At 35.6% G+C, this 17919-nt stretch overlaps 1 protein-coding gene across 1 annotated transcript in view; it reads right to left on the bottom strand.

Annotated features, from left to right (window-relative positions):
* The window catches only part of LOC121428386, a 45031-nt gene extending 27112 nt beyond the window's left edge, over positions 1-17919 (bottom strand). Inside the window, exon 1 of the mRNA XM_041624989.1 lies at positions 17859-17919. The gene's annotated coding sequence lies outside the window, so the exon portion shown is untranslated. The remainder of the gene's footprint in view (positions 1-17858) is intronic.

Here is a 17919-nt window from a genome sequence, read left to right as displayed (position 1 = left end):
AATAAGCATGGTCAGATTACACTTGACTCGGGTCTCGTGCCTGAACATGCTTCAACTACTAACTGTGCACAAATCGTAGTCTTGATTTGAGGTCAGTAAAAAGTAAAAAGGCAAGAGGAGACGATCATTTTATTTAAGTGGCATGCAAACATAAATGAAGAAATATTCAAACAAAGACTTTTCTATTCTTTAGTATAGGCCTATAGATTCCATTAGATTCAATGTACATGTACCTCCTCACATGCAAACCTTTTCTACATGTACATATCATGTACTTGTGAATACTAAAATGGATTTGAATTTGTTTTTTAAGATATGAGTGACACTGAAAGGACATTGCAATTCTAAATCAACCTATATGGTTTCCATTTTGAAAATGTCCAATAATTTTCTGATGACTAAAATCGTCAATTACATGCTGTACATACTCATTTGGTTAATAATAATACAGTTCCTAATACTGATGCCTCAGTTGCCTCAGATGCCTTCGAGATCAATCCTAAATATATTGTCAGTCCATCTTTTTTTCCAAAGTCAGGCAAAGCAGAATATAAAAGCATGTACTAATAGCGACACATAGATGAATACAACAGTTAATAGTCGTTTCTTTTAGATGTAATTTGGAAATATAAATAATCTGTAGGCTACATGTATGTTCTTGACCTACAGAATATGCAGTACAGCGTGTCCCAAAAAAAATGTCCCTCTGACATATGGCTGAATTAATTCTAAAATGTGGTAGTATTCTCAAATAAATGTTCATGGGTAGAAAGCTCACTTCATGATCTAACTTCTATGAAAATTTCATTGGTCGCGCTTCAGTGCTTTTGAATACACACTCTGTTATGTAACAGTGGTGCATTTTAGCCCATTCCAAGTTTGCAGCATTTCTGCATTGTCTATGGCATGTTAACCCCCATTTTTACATCCTGGATCTGAGCAGAGACATTTCCCTAATCATATCAAGGTTCATCAAATCATAAACTTGGGCATGTTCAGAAGGACAAGAAACATTAAAAAATTAAGTTTGTTGATTGATAAGGAGAATCAGTGCACCAACTTGAAAGAAAATGTGACTGATGGATGAGTAAAATAAGCTGAAAAATAAAGGGGAATCCACAAGTTGATCACCCTTTGCGAAAAGGAACTTTATCAGAGAAAAAAATTGTTTTTTTTCGTTTAAAAAGTTACATTGAATTAACTTGACCTCAGTAGCTTATTACATGTAACTAACAAAAAAGTAATGAAAACAAAAATGCAGTATTATTGGAATTAGGCATGTAACAGACATGACCTGTTGTCTCAATCACTGTGCATCCCAATTATCAAACATGAAATGAACTGCCAAATACTGATTTTGCCCTTCTGAACTTGCTCAAGGGTGTGATTTGATCATGGAGGTTTCCCTGGTCAGATCAGGGAATTTCCTTGGTCAGAATGGTCAAAGGGGGTTGATATGCTAGAAAGTGCAGAACACACAGCAGTGCTGCATGCATGCAAACTTGGAATGGGCTGAAAAGCACCACTGTTACATAATAGACTGTGTATTCAAAACCACTGAAGCGAGACCAATGAAATTTTTATAGAAGTTAGAATATGAGATGACCTTTCTAGATTTATACATTTCCTTGAGAATAATTTTTATTTTTTGGAAGTACTTTAGCCGCAAATCAGAGGGACATTTTTTTTGGGACGCGCTGTATACATGGATAAGAATTACATTAGAGGAAAAAGAGTAATTTGATATATGATTGCATGTTTGACATTATTGAATTCATTATTTCAATTAAAAAAACAAGAAGAGGAATTTAAGAGTTATTTTTTTTAATAAAAGAAAGCATTGTCTTGATTCACAACTAACCATAATGTATTACTTAAGAGTAACTGAAGAAATGGAACAATCTATGCAAACAATCTGGAATAATTGGCCGGGTCTTGACAAAGATGTGCAGCACATTGGAGACAAGGTACTCCCTTATCTGAACAAAATACAGTCTAGAATGACAGATATTGTATGATGTTTGACTGATGATATGAGAGTGAATATGCTTGCCAGGCTGCTGCTGCTGCACACATGCTAAAATACTCCCTACATGTAATAAAAAATATCAAAATTTACTAATAATGAAGATAAAATTTGGAATGAAAAGTCAAATTTTGTATCAATCCATCTATTCTGAAGTGCTTTGCCTTGTAAATGTAGGCCTACTGTACGGATTCCAGTTTACAATAAAAAGGTTTTGTTTCGCTTTGAAAGTTAATTTTGTCACTGTCATACATGTAGCAAATGGAATTTTTTTTCTGTCTTTCTGAGTGAGTTGGTTCTAAACAGTAAGTAAACCTCATCAGAAAATGATCATACCTCAAGTATTCTAGTTCTGCCATTTAGACATTTAATTGTGATGTCAGGTGATAAAATATATTTCTCATGGCTCATCGGACGTTATAGTGTTGTCTCCATTCAACAATCAGCAAGAAGGCGTACTTACATTTTCTGGAAGGACTCACTTAATATTTTAGCACCACCACCACCATCATCATAGACATGTATTAGACATATTTGTTGTTCTACTGTGAAGCTCCTTGTGCATTTAATCAAGACCGAAAGTACGCTATACAAACCTTGTGTATTATCATCATCACCCACGATCATCATCACTATCACCAACACATTAATCTCCTCTTCCTCATCACCACCTTTTTCTTTTGCAGACAATATCATGCAGTTCACGGTATTTTCGCCTGATCCACTGACAGTAAATTGAAAAATGCAGATGAGAGCAGCTAATAACAAAGTGTAAACAGCCCGTTAAAGAAGGTGAAACACAAAAGTGGGAACGTTCCCATGGCAACCTTATCCCTTGGATGAAAATTGAAGTAGTAATGGGAGATGAGAGGGCTTTCCATAACGTTGATCATTGAGAATAGGTAAGGAGCTTACGGATCTGCTTTTGAATAAACCATCCCACATCTCCATGAATTTTAATAGACACCGATATTCTTGTTCAAACTTTGCTACCCTTCTACTTCAAAGATCGATGATAACATTCAATCTCCTTTAAGTATTCTTGCTCTAAAAAGAAACAAATACTCAAATTTATTTTCCTACAGGAGGCATGGTGGGGTGGGCTTACAGATCATCCTTGAATAGATGTAGGAGGCTCTAACCTCCTTGCTTACATGTATTTCCCCAGTCCTTTTTTTGGTTTTAATGCAGAAAAATAATACATGTCTCTTTGTTTCTAGAGCACAATTAAGAATTGACTGTATATGTAAATAAACACATTTAAATCAAATAAGGTTCCGTAAAATCGTAAAAAAGCTTTAAAAACAGACATACTGAAGCTTTTCGACATGCACTCATTGGAGTAAAATAGCATAAATGACTAGAACGCTTTACAGCGAAACAATATTGAACTGAAAGAGACAATAGACACTAAAGGCCACCGCACACCTTACGACCCGACTGGTTAGTGACTGGCTTGTGACTGAGTGAGGGGAGGTGAATTGCAATGTTGTCATAAGCCTCAACACCGCACACCTTGCGATCTGATCTGCGGCTCACGCATGCGCTTTTTGCTTTTTGGCATAGCATCTGAGAAATTGCGCTTACTACTGCGTATGCGCGTTGTTTATCATAATACGCATTGTGCAACTCTGCTGTCTGATTGGCTGGAGGTTGGATTGAGCTTGCGATCCAGTCACAAGGATTCGACATTTCAAATCCTTCTAATTTTCCTTGCGACTTGTCTCTGACCGGTCTGCGACGCTCAAGCTGACAAGAGCTGTGACGTCACATCTCCCCTCACCCAGTCGCAAGCCAGTCGGCGACCGGTCAGGTCGTAAGGTGTGCGGTGGCCTTAAACGGCAAGCTGTGATTGGCTGTAAAGTTAAACAATTTACGCTTAAAACCAGTAAATTGAAGCAAAGAACCCGTTCTGTGCCACCAGAAGGAGTTCATAAGAAACATTGCATTATTTTAGGACCTAGTTTCTACATATTTTACAATATCACATTTACAAACAAAATAATACAAAATAAAAGGTTGGCTGCAAATTCACATAAATCTATGGTTTCATTTCAATCTATGGTATCACCATAATCCTCTTATACAATTCCACTACTAATTAGTCTGATACATGTATACTTGAGCATAAATTAATGTTCGTGAAAACAGATAATTTGAAATGAAAAACTTAGAGAAAAGGGCAGCAGTCTGAAGAACAGAGTCTCTGATCCCAAACTACAGCAAAATAGAGTACCTATAAGTGCCTACTCTGAAAATGCTTCATGCGATTGATTTCTCAATTAATCTTCCATTCAACTCCAATGGCAAGAAGAGTGGAAAATGGCAAATAAATTAGATTGGTAGGGCACCAGATTGACAGGGTTACCCCAAAACACCTCTAATCAATTTTTAATATGCTGACGCACACTTGAATTTCTCCACCTTGAAAATCCAATAAAGATCTTGGCTCAGGGCACATTGCTTTGCAAAGTGACCTTGATTTAGACTTGAAATGTGCGAATGCAAAAATTTAATCAATTAGATTTCTGTTTTCCTTTTTCTTTCATCATCTCTTAAATTCTTTATTCTAATTTCTCAGTTCCTTTTCACAATCACATACACACACATGTAGTTAGAGCCTATGAACAGTCATATTTAGCAAGCAAAAAATACAATATCAACGTACATGTAGGCCTTCAACATGGCCAGCCAAAATGTGTTCTCCAATCAAATCTTTGGGGACCGGAATACGAAGAAGGTACATGTGTAGGTGGTTCAGGTCTGACCAGTAACACAAAGCTTACCAATGATCGTAGAAAATTTTTCTACGATTGATTTCACTGACTACAATGTACAATCCATTGTGAAAATCAAGCGTACGACTAATCGCTAACCTTTGTGTTACGGGCCACATACATGTATGAGTGTTTCATAACAATTCATACTGTAATGATTCATACATAATTCATAAAGCTGTTCGCAAAGATGACTTGTAAACATACAGTTTACTCCTAAACGACTGGAACATGTTCTTGTTGGTTAATGCGCCACATTATTAAAGTCATTTGTAACTTATAAACAGCATTACGAAACATCCATTTGGACAGACTTGACTCCAAATGGGAAAGTGTACAAAACTTTTGGCCTAAAAAAATCCCAAGATCATGCCTGCATACAGTGCACAACACTTAAAGTCATCAAAATGACTGATTATTTTATCAATACCAGATTAAAATTAATAAAATAAATTTTAAATGAAAAAAACTTTTAATGTTTAAATAATATTGTGATATTTCTTAACATTCAATTTCTAATTTCATCCCAAAATGTACAGACTAATGTCCAATGTATTTCTGTTGGAAAGGAAGTATATTTTTTCATTATAACATTATGTGGAAAGTATAAACACTGTATTCTTCAGGAACCAGAAATAGAATAGGATGAGTCATACAGGACACAGTGGTTGTTGATGAAAGCAAGCAACTGCTACAGAGACTGTGAAACTTGAAACCAAACTGAGGACAAGTCTAATCATTTCTCTCTTACAAACTCACTTTATGTGGTTTATTTTTGGACTTGAACATGAAGGTTTCCTGCTATATTTTGCAGTCTATATTTATGCACAAACAGGTACAATAATATGCACATGATTGAGGATAATCAGGAAGAACTATTAAGTGTTACAAGAAAAGAAAGGTAAATCTCAGTTTCAAAAATAGCCAAATTCACGATAAAAACAACATTTACATACATGTATACATATACATGTACACTGCATCCCACAAAAAGGATATCAAAAATCATGATCTAATTGTTGTTGTTGTTTTGCATCAGCAAATGACCAATGATTATTTAGTTTTAATAATCACAAAGTTATTTTTTCTTCTTCTTTATTAGACACACAAAGTTATGCATCCATGAGTATGAAGCGTTTGAAATTTCAATGTCAATATCAAGGTGTGCAGAAAATTTGTTAACATTCATTTGGGACACAAAAATAGATATAGTGCTGCCTACACAAGCTGTGCTTCATTATAGTCTTGGATTTGAACCCCAAACATTCTTTCTGAAAGGTGACAGTACCACAAAACCCTGATGCTTGCTGTATAAGCTCATGACAATGTCATGGGATCCGCCAAGTTATGAAGTGACAATGATTCTGTTTTACCGGTAAATAAAACAGAAATTCTGTTTGTTTCTTATACTTTTCATGTACAAATTCATGGAATTCACTTTTTCAAATGGGAATTCAGGTTTTTGCTGTGTACATTTTCAGTGACAAAACAGAATTTCCAATTTTAGATCAAGTTGAAACAGAATTACAGATTTTAAGAAACAGAAAAGACAATTTTTTGAAATGGAAAATCAGTCTCTACTTATTGTTTTGAGCAAAAATATCAATGATCACTTCAATAATCTCACAGAATATCTCTCTAAAAAAGACCCAAATTATCAAGGAATACCTTTGATTGAAAGTGGCTCATTTAAAATATTCAGTAAACAAAATATTTTTTAAAAAACCTACATGTATCACATCCCACCACCAACTTGATTTTTAGTCCCATCAACCCCACTGCTCCAAAATGCAAATTTATATTGTTCATCAATACAGGAGCATGACTAATACTAATTAACAGTAGAACTGCTACTACCCTGCATCTTTTGAATCAATAGTCAGTGAGAGCAATAGGATTTATGAAAATCAATAAATCCTTCCTGATTTAAATCTTTATTTGAAACTCTTCCAGTTTGCTATAATTTACCTGTGCATGTCCAGTAATGTGGCTTTTATGTGTACTCAAATTTGTGTACTTCACACAAGTACTTTTCCCTGGAAATGAACTAGATTTAAACCAATCATGCAAAATGCAAAAAAAAATGAAATAAATCAAACAGATTAAAATGAAATAAAGGGGGGGAAGAAGTTTCAGTTTTACATACATCTGAAAACAAGACTAACATTCATGAAGAGTGAGATTATATTTATACGCCCCTAATTTTCTTTATCCTTATTTCATTTTCTTTCTACATATACAGTATGTAGAAAAAATATGCCAAATCAATAGACACAGACTTGCAACACTTATGATAATATCAATAAGAATATACATCAAAGAAGGATGAAATATTCAAAATTGCAAAGAAACAATTTTAAAAAGTAGGGAGATAACTTTAATAATGAGGTCTCTCGTTCCATATCTTTGAAAAATAGTAAACTAAAAGTTTCCCCATAGTTGATAATTTTTTAATGCAGTATCATTTAGATTTTTTATGATTTTGTGTATTTTATGCTGGCTGCACCTGGCTTACCCCTTCAACCAGAATGTGATACTGGTGGTTGGTTTCTTAATAGTTAAGACATGTAAAAGTCGAATGTACATGTACATAATTATGTAGCTTGCCCAACCAATAGTGCAATTCACATTATGAGTACTGACTGGAAACTAGAAATATATATCTGAAGGAGATTAATAGTTTAATACCACCAGTGTTACAATGGCAAATACAGCATCAGAATACATTTTTAAACCAAAATATGTCTTTCATATCTTCACTCCAAGAAAACTGAGCCTTGGGCAAAAATTGAGGTTTAAGATTGCAAACCTGGGGATCGAGAGATACCTCTGAATCTTTAACTTTCCTCTCATCTATTTACATGTAGGGGAAGGCGGGGTAAGTTGTGACAGTTTTTGCTTTTTGCATGTTAGAATTGATATGATTAATAATCTTGTCGAAATAAGTACCTTGCCTTGAAATTTAATTCTTCTGAAATATTTTCCACCTATATATAACTTTCTATCCCCACACTGAAAGTCATCGTGACCTTTGAAAAAAACAATGTCAAATGGCTCAACTTGCCCCATATATGGGGTAAGTTTGAGCCACCTTCTGGGGTAAGTTGAGACACAAAAACTATGTACAAAATGTATGAGGGGAGAACCAGCATGTCAATTTTTTGTTTAAAGTCTTTTCACTTGCTAATTCTCTATAAATACCAACATCCTTTAAAAGGAAATGAGCAGTCATGTAAATTTGCTCCTTTCAGCCAGCATTTCAATCGATTTTTATGGTTTGTTTGTTTTTTAAGATACATTACCATAGGAATTACCATGGCTCAACTTGCCCCATGCTGTTTGGCTCAACTTACCCCAGTCTGAACTTAGTGCGATAATTTTGTATCCACACATTTATTATTCATCCATCATATTAAAGACTATGACAAGAATGAAGATCCATACCTGGACTAATAATGGTGTTATCATGTCTTTATTATATTTAAAGACGTGTGTGTTTATAAAGCTCTTATCTATTTCACACTCTTTTTTACTTTTTTGGCTGAAATTCACATTTTTCCCTCTAAAAAAATACTTTTTGTTTCAAAGTTGAAAACAATGTGGTGGGGTTAGGGGTTATGCTATGGGTCATCAATACATGACACCACCACAAAGACTGACTCATTCATTATTGGCCTGGGGCTGGTGGCTCAACTTGCCCCTATGCTCAACTTACCCCGCCTTCCCCTACATGTATGTGGTCAGTTTATAATGGTGTGACTTGGGCTGCGTTTATGCGACCTCAACCCAGAATCATGATTGGAATCACGATTTGAATCATGATTCAAAACAGCAACATGAATCACGATCCGACAGAATCAGCGTTTATACGACCATCTTTCTAACGCTGTTTCACCCTGAATTCGGGCCGATCCAGTGCGCATCACAGTGCGCAGTTTGACCCAGGAAGTATAGGTCAACATTTTCGCGCGTGTTTCTAACTTCACGTCGGCTGCTAGATTTTTGCTGCCACCGGAGCTAACGCGCGATCGTTTGTGCAAGTGCAACTCGGCTTCCGAAAAATAAATCTTTTACTTCCAGAATTCCGTGTATTGTACCTCGTATTGTTTTTGTTTACTTGTATTCAATCTTGTCGGTTCATCAAAAATGGTGTTCGGTAGCCGTAGTACTGGGCACGAATTCTGTTAATTTTGTCTCGACAGGCGGTGCCACATCTCCGTTGAAATCCCTCCCTCGCAAGCGCCGCTGAAAGGGACTCGTAGATCGTCTTATATTTCTGTGAATCCCGGTAAGGGATGCTTGTGCTTCAGGCTGAGCCCAAAGCACAAGCAGAGCCCTGAGTTCGTCGTCAGTCCAATTTGTGCCTTTGGAACTTGAAGACATGATTAATGAAAACAGTGAAATCAGGGTGACCAGACGTCCCGTATTTCCCGGGATTGTCCCGTATTTCAGAATATTGAACTAAATGTAGTTAATACATTTAAAAGTGACGAATTTTCATTAAATAACCAACAGCTGACGAAGCAGGGACAAAAATTAAATCGATATCTGTAAACTTTTGCAAGTTCTGCGATGATTTCTTGCTAATACATTGCAAACGAACTGGCCTCCTGCCTGTGTGTGGCAGGCTACTAGCCAGGCATGGAGGATCGAAGCAAATTCTCAATGGTGCAAACACCTCACATGATAAACAGTTTTTCCACCAAAATAATCACAAAATCGGCGGGAAATTCTTATAATTATACTATGGATTCTCAGTTTAATGATTTGGAGATGTAATCGGAGGAAAATGTTATTGACTTTTCATAGATCTAGTTGTTTCAGCTTTCGTTTTGAGTCTTGGTGTGCACGATGCCGCGATGTTTCATCTAATTTTTAAGTTTGACAATATGTTTCACTTTGAAATTTTATTCATTTCTAAAACATTTTATGTTTAAAATTTTAAAAATACATTTAAAAAAACACCAAATAAAGTTATGATTTTTATTAGATGATTGGATTTTTTGTTTACTTGAAGTTTGAACTTTTCCCTTTTCTTTATTTTATATATACCCTATCCTTTCTGCTTGCCCTTTTTTGTTCCATCTATCTTTATTTCCTATCTTTCTTTCCTCGACATTTTCTTTTCTCTCTCTCTCTCTCTCTGTTCATTTTTCTTTCTTTCCTTCTTTATCCAATATACTTTTTTATTTCCTTCATTCTTTCTTTCCTTTCCTTGGCTTCCTTCTCTCTTCGTCTCCTGTTTCTTTTCGTTCTTTCTCTCCTTCCATTATTTTCTATTTTTTCGTTCTCTTCCCCTTCATTCTTCCCTTCCATTCTTTATTCCTTTCTTCATTTTTCCCTTCTTATTCTTTTCCCTTATTTTTATTTTCTTTCTTTTGTTTCTTTCTTTCAAAGAATGAAGGAAACATGTTTATTTCCTTCATTCTTTCCTCCTTCTTTTTCTCACCTTTCCCCCTTTAATTATCTCCTTTATTTTGCGAGACATTTATTAATCTTCCCTTCCTTCCTTTCTTTCTTTCTATATTCATTTCAAAGAATGACGGAAACCTTTTTTTTATCTCTTTTATTATTTCTTTCATCCTTTTATTCTAACTTTCTGTTATTTTTTCTGTTTTCCTTTATTTTCTTTCCTTCCCAATCATCTCTTTTCTTTCTCTCCTTCATTCTTTCGTTCACCTTCCCTTCTAATTCTTTATATTTTTTTCAAAAGTCTTATAATTATACTATGGATTCTCAGAAGCCCACACTTTGTGTGGGCTTCTTTGTTGATCTTCGTTTGTCAATTGTCCCGTATTTCATTTTGTGAAATCTGGTCACCCTGAGTGAAATATACAAATGACGCTACAGTACAACCCCGGGGTACAATACACAGAATGATAATTCCTAAATGCACATGACAACCGGTACTAGTACACTGGCAATCTGCTACACGAAAATTAACCTGCACGAAACACAGCGCGCGCCTTTGAGTCGAACCCGGAAGAAGCACGACACAATGACGTCATAGAATCATGATTCAAATCACGATATCGTTTATACGACCCTTTTCGTTCGTGATTCTACAGAAACGTCTTTCCAAACGCCCCTTTTTCCGTGTTTCATGATTGTGATTTGAAAGACGTTTATTTCCACTTTCGACTAAACGCAATCGTGATTCTGCAGAATCGTGATTTGAATCATGATTCTAATCATGATTCTAGGGTAAAAAAGTGTCGAATAAACGCACCCTTGGAGCATGCACCAATCTTTAAATTTTCAAACTAAAATAATTGCGTATATTTCTTTTAGCTGACATAATTCATGTATTTAAACTAATATATCTAGTATCTAGTGTGTTATCAGGAAAATGACAAGTCAACTTTGAATCCAGGCTAGCCAGAATAAACTGAAATTAGGAAGTATGTTTGATGAGCAAGCCAAAAGTACTTGGGTCTGAATAAACAGAGAAAAAAAACACTATTGAAAAGAAAGGAGAAACATTATTTTGATTCCTGACTTTCACTAGTTTCACATACAAATATGTACCAAAATATTGTACTTAGGAAGAAAATTTGGAAAGGTGTTCATAAAAAGTGGTTGTTTTGTTCATGCAGTGGCGGCGGAGCAAAGTTGAAAGTGGGGGCACAGGGAAAAAAGGGCACCTTTTCTTTCAAAAGGGCACTATCTTTAAAACAAAGAAAATGGGCCAAAATTTTAAAGGGGCTAGATATGTCTTATCACGTAAATTTATAAGTTGCGAGTGAGCAGAAATTTTGACAATTTTATAACAAAAATCTGATTTTGTGATCGATTTTGGGGACTAATATTCAGAAAATGATACATTTCACACTTCTCTCTTTTTTTTTCTTGGTCGTGAAAAATTTTTGGGGGGAGCAAGAGCCCCCAAGCCCCCCATCTGTATGTCTCTGCTTATCTACCCCATTCACATGACTCATAAAGCTTTAAGACATGTAGGACTATCCTTACAAACTAAAAGATAATATTGTTTTGTTTCAAAGGGACACTCGTTAATACAATAACACATAAAATGGATCCTTCCTAGGGTGAAAGGGGCAGAGAACACCTTCGTGTGGGGCACTTTTCATGGGTAAAAAGGGGGACTGATACGAGATATGGCACTTTAACAAGAAGGCAAGGGAGAACTTGCTCACACATAAAACAGGTCCTTCTCAAGGGGCAAAGAACATGTTTATGAGGGGCACTGTTCTTGGGTAAAAAGGGGGACTGATTCGAGAAAAGGCACTTACATGTACAAGAAGGCAATAGGGCACTTGCTCAAGTGAAAGGGGCAGAAAACACGTTCGAGCGGGAGTATTTTGCTTTAAAAAAAATGGCACTTACATGTATACGAGAAAGGGCACTTGGTAACACCTAAAACGGGTTCTCCTCAGGTGAAAGGGGCACAGTACATACTACATGTTCGTGAGGGCCTAGGGGGGCATTTTTCTTGTGTAAAATAGGACACTTTTTTGATAGCCGCCCCTGTGTTCATGTGTAAAAATTCTAACCGTTTTATAGATGACAGCTATGTAGATCTACATGTATAAAACTTTCTAGCTCATTTCTAGTGTGATGTCAGAAAGTCTGAAATAACATTGATCTGAAACTGATTACATATACTGCACATGTACATGTAGGTATATCATATTTTAAAAAGTCAAGCAAATAAATCACAAAGGTAAGAGATATTATAACAATAATATTTACAATCATTGCAGAGTTTTCACAGAGACTGAGGAGCTCCTCATGTGTCAGGTAGAAGGGTAAAAAATCAATCTTATTTTGCACATCTTAAGGGGTACAGTGTCTGTAGGCTGTACTGTGGCTTAAAATAAGGAGTAAATCCCTTCACCATCAAAAAATATATAGTTTCACTAAAATTTCTTTTAAAAGAATCAACTACATGTATGTGAGAACATTGGGCAGAGCTACTGGAGGTATCATTTTCTTAGACGATTGACCATGCGATGCAAGCAGGAAACCACAGTTGCTCTTTGGTATTCCCACTAGGCCTTTCCACAATGGATGATGTCAATGCACAAAATCTAGACCCCTACAAGGCTAGCTAGAAGACCTGATAGCAGATTTCTCTCCTTAGAACTGGCACTCACTTGGGTTTTTCGGCCATTCATTTGCAAGTAGGCCTACCAGTAGTCTGGAAATGCACATACGTACGTCATCCTTGTCTACATGTATACAATGTCAATAGAGAGAACATTACAACCATGGTTACATGTACATGTAGTTACTACACTACAGGCTTACCGGTATCTCTATTAATACCTACTTGTGTGAAAGATCATAGAACAGTGGATTACTTTCACAATCATGCTTGAAATGTTGGCAGAGTCCAATCATTCTTGTGATAAACAGCTCCTAGAGTTCACAGAGGAACTACATGTACTAGTATACACTTTCTGGAAAGTCAACTTAATATGTATCATGATAATGGACTTTGCAAAAGTGAACAACACCCTACCAAATACAATGAATGGGTCCTGGGTGCACCTGCCTGGGTATAAAGCCAGATTCCTTTTCGACAGGTGCTAAAGCTGTGCTACTTCATGGTACTTCATGGTAAAATCAAATCCTTCTTCCGTGTCAAAGCATACATCCCACAAGGTTCTGTGCTAGGTCCATGCCTGTTCAGACAAATCATTTACCATGTAGCTGAAGCAGGACGTTTCTGAATAGACTAGACTACTTTGATACATGTGTTTCTCTACTTGATGTTTCCAGAGAAATATTCAGCTTTCACATATGTGGTACAGGGGTGTGCCGCTTTCAATCCCATTTTTTAGACCTAATTATCAGTTCCCTAGATACTCCAAATTAGGCCCAAGTCATATTGATTATTTTGTAAACTGGTATTCGACAGCTTCAATTCAATTGAACATACATCAATGCATCAAATTTTGAAGGCGGGAAAATCAAGCCAATTTTGTGGCTTCGTCAATGCACACACTACAGGTGTAACGATGTGTGCTGAGATCAGGGGCGAGGGGTGTGCCTTGCACATTTGTATTTTCCATAATTACAAAAAAAGGACCAATGCAGAATTACTGAATTCTGCATAAAATATCTAAAACAATGACATTTGTAGATGACAACATATGGTACGTTTGAAATGAAATGAAAGACATGAATCATGAATTTGTGACGTCCGTCATTAAAAATGGACACAAATTACAAATGTTTAAAGTACTTAAAATCAAGCTCTAAATTCATATTCATTACCAAATGGGCACTTCCACGGTTACGGAGTGACATTCAGAAACAATTTTTTGCATTCAAACAAAGATATCACCCATAATTGAATAGTTATTTGCAAAGAAATGGTTCCTGACATTGATTGCTGAAACCCACACTTAAAAATGATAACATGTTATTTTGATCCACTAAATTTAGATCAATATTCATAAACATGGTTACAGAGTGATGCAAAATGGACAAAACATACTGCTCAAACTCTGTGTTAATTTGCACAATTTTGATTTATTGATTGGATTCTTTAGCTTTAATATGCTGCTTTACATTAAAAAATTGGAGTATTATTTCATTCATTACGACTTGAAACGTTACCTGGTTAGAGTGATGGTTATAGAGTGACACCAGAAATATCCACAAAAAGGCAATGTAAAATGAACTTATATTTCAATATTTTTGTTATATGATGTAAAATGATGACCTCCAGATTATCCCAAAGAAAATTTTACAAAACAAGAAATTTTACAAAACAAGCAATTTAGCTTTCTGTTAAATTGAAATTAAGTAAAAAAACATTTCTTGAATGGTATATCACGTCCAAATGGAGGGAATTTGAGTCAAATATTTGAACCGAATTTCCAGAAAAATCTTGGCTATAATTGACAGGGCCCTGGGAACTAATTTTGAATGGGGGCGCCGTAAATTAAATATGCAAAGCCCCCCCCAAAAAAAAAAGTTTTTAACTAAAATTGAGAACAAATTATTCCAGAGAAATTTGAAAGCAAAGGGACAAAAATCCAGAAGGGGCACAGCCTTTCGAGTGCGGCAAATATTTTTTAGTAAAATTCAACATCAAGAAAATTTCGTTCCCTTGTCATATGAATCTTAAATAGTAATAGAACATATTATAATTTATTACACTTTTCCTTTCCTTTTCTTTCTTTCACAATTTTGTTTTACTTCTTGGTCGTATCCTATAGCCTTCCATGCATTCTACCATTATTTCTCGTTTCTTTTTTTTATCATAGAATCCATTTTGCTATCTCTTAATTCTTTCCCCTTTCTCACTCATTTATTAGCATTTCGGGATGAGTTTCTCACATTAAGTTCTCCTTTCCTTTCTTTTCACCCTTTCCTCGAATTTATTCTTTCCGCTTTGTCTTCATCTACTTTTCTCCTTTTCCCCTTTTCCATTTTTTCTTGGCCAAATCCGTCACAGGGGGAGGGGGCTGTCCCCTGTTCTGTCTGTAACGCCACTGTTACTAGTGAAAAGACTATTATATCAGAAATGCAAAACAAATTCATGCGAGTAATGCAGTTTTTGCAATGCCAACAATTAAGTTCTTTTATTGTTGGCATTGCAATAACTGCATTACTCCTGAATTTTTTTCGCATTTCTGGTGTCTTTTTATTGCCAATACATGTATGTGGAAAACCAAGATGCTTTTAGGATGGTTAAATCAACACGGCTACTGCCAGTTTCATGCTTAAAGCCTGTGTATAGCTTTGGTAAAGGGTCAATAATGTGATTGATAATCGAATATCATCTAATATGACAGTCTTACTGAAGCGTAGAGACCGTTAGATATTTTTCCAACTGCACTTCTCTGAGAAAATTTCAAATATTCAAATCTTGGATATATAGCGCCCTCTCTCGGCGATGCTTGCTTTAAATTAACAAAATGGGCATTCAAGCACTTATCTTATAAATTTAGTGATTAGATATCCAAAAGTTACAGACAAAGAACATCTTGAAAGTTTCAGCCCATTCCATGATTTGGAATAGGATTTAATTGAAAGACAAAAACACACAGATATTTTAATTTGATCGGATGACCCGATCAAGTTAAATTTCCATGTAAAATCGCAAAATTTATCCTGTAAAACACATTTTCATTTCATATCCTCCACATCATAACTGTTATAGGGCATATCCATTCATATTAGCTAGCAATGAATTGGAATAGTGATAGGTGCATTTTGGTGGATTTACCAAAACTATACACAAGCTTTAAGAAGCAATCATCAGGCCGACAGCCTGATGATTGCTTCTTACGCATGAAACTGGCAGTAGCCGTGTTGATTTAACCATCCTACCTCGGATTATACCAGCTCCTTCATTGTAGAGCACTCTTCAGGATCCAGGGTCCTTTCTTGGTTTTATATATATATATATATATATAATTCACCTTGCCCATCTGCGCTCGCAACATTAGCAAGATACCATATGTTGAGTGTTAGCAAGAAATGGTGATGGACTGATCTTCCTTTTTCATTTCATTTCATTTATTTCCTAAATAAAAGCCATACATGTACATATTTTCATATCAACATCTTTATGGAAAGGATACAATAATTACATAAAAAACAATACATTCGTGCCAAGTAGCATGTAACTTAAAAGTGTGGAAGAAACGTTGAGAAAGCAGAGGTCGTGAAAAAGGTTCCCCATATAATCAACTTTTATGATTGTGGCAACAACGGGAAGACAAGACAAGTATACAATCATTTGTATGATTACAAAAATTCTATAGAATGTTCCGTTTTAGGTTAAAATCTAAGGGAAAAAATTGAGAGATAGGTCCCTATCATTAACTTAAGCCTTATTTGATAATATAATATTGTTTATGAGAATAAAACTTAAAAAAGACTTCAGACTTCATGCAGTATGAGGGTGTAAGATTCCCCCCCCCCCTATTTTGATGCTTCCGCCTCGAATGAATACAGTTGTAGCACCATCAGCGTACTTCCTTCTGTAATAAACTATATATTGTATGGTGAAAGGACCTATGATGATTAATTTATATATCCTCAGGAAATAAAGTCACGTACACTATTTTACTCTTTAAATATCGAGACGAAACAAGATAACCAATTTGTCTCGATAGAGGCTATCGAGACTTCCTTACCAGAATGCATCACGAGCTGAGTTTCGTCCAAACGGGTGGATAAACCTCTCTGGTTTCGTGATATTTTTTTTCTTTTTCGATTTTTCATTGTTGAACACCATAGCAGCAACGCAGAGGATCAATCGCCATCACGCATAAATTTTGGTGAGTTTTTATTCATTTTTTTAATGTTGTAACAATGTAAGGTCACTAAGATTTATCATCTTATGTAAACATGTTGGGCTAAGTATCACATTTATAAAATTGCACAAGTTCGTGATACTTTGAATGACAGATGGAGGGAAATTAGACATGTATATTTGCACAATTGGAAAGCATACATCCAAGAACGAGGTTATAATTTATCTTATAACCTCGTTCGTAGGATGAGTGCCGGTACTTACATACTGTCCTGCAATACGTGTGAGTGGGTTAGCCGCAATGATTGCAAAACTGTGTGAATTAAATTGGTCTAAAAAATTGAGTCTGTATCAACTAGTACAAGTTAGGCCTATGTAGAAAAAACTCAACTTACCTCTTGCTCTCCGTCTCTGTACCATACAATTTTTCAATCCTAATGCAATTGCTGGCATGGACGGAATTTCTCAAATAACGATTTTCCAGGCCAGACCAAAAAAAAGGAAATTAAAGAAATCACATTCGTTGCTCAGCTCAGTTCAATTCAGTCCACTTTGACTTTCTTTGCCTCGAATTTTTTTGTGAACCGTTGAACAAGAACTGTGTTAGTGTAAGTTAGTGAAGTGTAACTGTAAAAACCTGTCCTTGGTTTATCATGCCTGGTACTGGTACATGTATGGACTCAAAAACAGTCACAAGTTCAGACCAAATTTGTAAGCTGCTGAGCACACAACAGTCAACAGAGAGTCGTCTCATAGCACAAATCTACATTCTGTACTAGTAATACTGAGTAGTAAGTAAAGTAGACTAGGGTAGTACTTAGTAGTAGTTGAGTAGTCATGTTCATTCCTCTAATGTTGTCAACATGTTCCTCCTGTCA

The sequence above is a fragment of the Lytechinus variegatus genome, chromosome 1 (assembly GCF_018143015.1).
Source record: "Lytechinus variegatus isolate NC3 chromosome 1, Lvar_3.0, whole genome shotgun sequence".
Lineage (NCBI taxonomy): Eukaryota > Metazoa > Echinodermata > Echinoidea > Temnopleuroida > Toxopneustidae > Lytechinus > Lytechinus variegatus.
The sequence above is the reverse complement of the archived record's forward strand: the minus strand, read 5'-3'. Positions and strand labels throughout refer to the sequence as shown.